We start from the raw sequence: 2938 nt of genomic DNA on the forward strand, positions 1-2938 counted from the left end.
GTGTGAACATATACTGGAATTGCCATAAAAAGGTTGCATTTAAATGAATGATGCAAAACCAATCCATTGCAATAAATTTGTGCTTTTTAAGTACCCTAGGGGGTAGATTGGCCTATAAGGGGCAAAAAAATGCCTGGCCACAAGGGCGCGCAAATGGCCCATCCAAAACTGATGGATGGGCCATTTGCGCGCCCTTGTGGCCAGGCATTTTTTGCCCCTTATAGGCTAATCTGACCCCCTAGGGTACTTAAAAATCACAATTATACTCAAATTGACTGCAATTACATACCTTGAAATAACAAAGTCAAAAAACAATTCATATCACCAATTGAAACAATTTTCAAGATTGACAAATCAGATTGAAAAGAATTTGCAATATAGAGACAATTTCAAATATTTTTTATTCCTTCTAGCACGGTGATTTTACATCATGTATCTGAGGAGTTCAGAATTTTTTTGACCATTTCCTGGCGCCTATTTTGCGCGTAAGGCAACTCCCCAGTCAAGAGGGACTGCGCTATGGCATTTGGGTCAGTTGAGCCAATGGAAGCATGTATCCCTATCTGGGCAAGCACTTTACCACAAAATCCAGTGCCAAACGCTATGCATACAAGGGATCTACGCACTAGGAACACTTGATGCGCAGTTTGAGCAATGGTACTCAAACACAAAAACTTGCTCAAAGCTTTTAACGACCAAGTCATAAAATGGGCTTGGGGAGTAAATTCATTATGGATAATGGCCACATCGCCAGGGGGGAGTTGTCCGAGGTAATGCGCAAGGGAAGCTTGAGGTCCAAAGCCCGTCCGCTTGCCACCCGTCCTTGTAGCAAAATCATCAACCTCCACAACATCCTGTCATAAACCGATGAAGGTTGAGAAAAAAGACAACGAAGGATAAAATAGTAACATGAAAATTAGGATACAGTTTACCTCCTGCTCCTTGTCATCCTCCTCCCTGTTGCCCTTTGCATCCAAGTCAATGGTCCCATGCACCATAGATACAAGCTTTGGATCATCAGATGGGAGGTTGCATAATGGCATAGGCATCCTAGCAGCCTCAACCTTGGCTTGCGTGGCTTGGAAATCTTCATCAGCCACGTGCAACTGCTCTGCTGCCAGGACCTCCGCACATACAACTGCAATAGTGTCAGCAACAGAGTCCCCATCTGGCAAGAGCTTGCTTTCTAGGGCATCTGGTGTATTGTCTAAGGGACATTTGCTGTTGTTGCATAGCACGCTCAAGCATTCATCCATGCGCAGGCCAAATGCTTTTTCCAAATCATGCAGGAACACAAACTCCTCCTTATCCACTAACACTGAGGAGAAGCGGCTAATTTCTACCTCTAGGATAGCCTCATCCGTCAGTGGTAGTGGCATTGGAGTGTCACTAGGGCCAGCCGCAACTATGGATTTCTCAACCACTTCCTCAAGACCCCTAGGGTACTCGAGCTGGTGTGCTTTTCCTTCCGCTGCAGGGTTCATGGGGATAACCTACTGCTCCTTGGTGTCCTTGATAAAGGACCCAACTTGAAGGTGTGGTAAGCGGAGCTCCTCCAAATCAGGTTCCTCGCTCACCAAGAAGATAAATGTTGCGAGCCGAGAAAGGTACTCCACCCCCAACTTGCGCTTCTTGAGCGCTGACACCCCAGGGGCTTGCTCGTCCAAGTAATGGCCTGCATTGGTTGCAATTTCTTGGAATCTTTGCAACCGCTTGGCGAATGGGCGATCACCTTTGTCTATATAGCGCAAAAGATCGCAAGGGACCCAGATCCCTGCATGTGGGGGGATAGATACAGAATATTTTATGATGTGCTCCTCCATGAACGCAGAAATCTCCTCAAATGCATCCATGTGAAGGGCAACTGTGGCGTCAAGGTCAGGGAGACGAGTAAAAAAGGTGTGGAGGTCCAACTTCCCTTTGTATTTGGTGTCCTCGAGGAAGAGGATGAAGCGTGACAAAGGGGTGGATGTGGGTACAGATGCAGAGGTTGTGGCAGCATCCATGTTTAGCCTGGGGTGTGGATAGAGAGTGGAGGAGCTCAGGAGTTGCAAAAGTGAAAATAGTGAATGAGTTAGGTGGCCCCTCTTTTATAATGTACCTTTTTTTTAAGACATTAAAAAAAAAAGGCACTTTCACCAAAAAATGATTTCTCATCCCAATGCAAAAAATTATATTCAAAGGCATGATTTGCCGAAGCAAATCATGTTGATTACAGCGGGGATCAATATGAAAATTGCAAGAGTTACAAAGTTATAAGATCGATAGCATAGTTCCATCTATCCCCCAGTCCTCCTCGACCTTCAATTTGTCTGCCATTCTCTTCCCAATCTGCGGACATTCATTACAATAAGCATCTAATGATCGACAAACCATGATGTATTGAAAATGTGGTGGAAGGATTCTCACCCTGTGACCTTGTAAACGAAATTGTGCTTGTTGAAGGGCCTCAAAACCCATAATAACCAACTGTTCTCGAACATTACTGAGAGTCCAATGCTTGTACACTTGGACTGCCTCCAAAGCATCGTTGGGTATCTTCACTGCAATGTCAAAGCTTGCAATAGCGCCGTCTACACTCTGTAAGGGAGTCCACACTCCAAGCTTGCACATCCAACGATCATAGTGAAATCGTATGTACAAGGAGGTGCGGGATTTCAAATAGCGCATTCCAATACCTGAAGCTCCAACCTTACAACGGTACCGGTCCCCGTTGTGCATGCCCTCCACAAAACCCCAGTCCTCTTCTAAAAGCCTTCCTAATTCCTCGTAATGCGCATCTTTACATACAAGCATTGTGGTAGTCTCCACAAATCCAAACTCTTTAAAAATGTGCACAAAACAATGAATAGGCAAACACCAGCTCAAGCCCACAGACCTAGAAGCTTTAGAGTATTTCAAAGAGTTTTGGACATCCATTATCATCTTTTGCTTGAAA

This window comes from Adiantum capillus-veneris, chromosome 19, assembly GCF_014529385.1.
Source record: "Adiantum capillus-veneris isolate H3 chromosome 19, ASM1452938v2, whole genome shotgun sequence".
NCBI lineage: Eukaryota > Viridiplantae > Streptophyta > Polypodiopsida > Polypodiales > Pteridaceae > Adiantum > Adiantum capillus-veneris.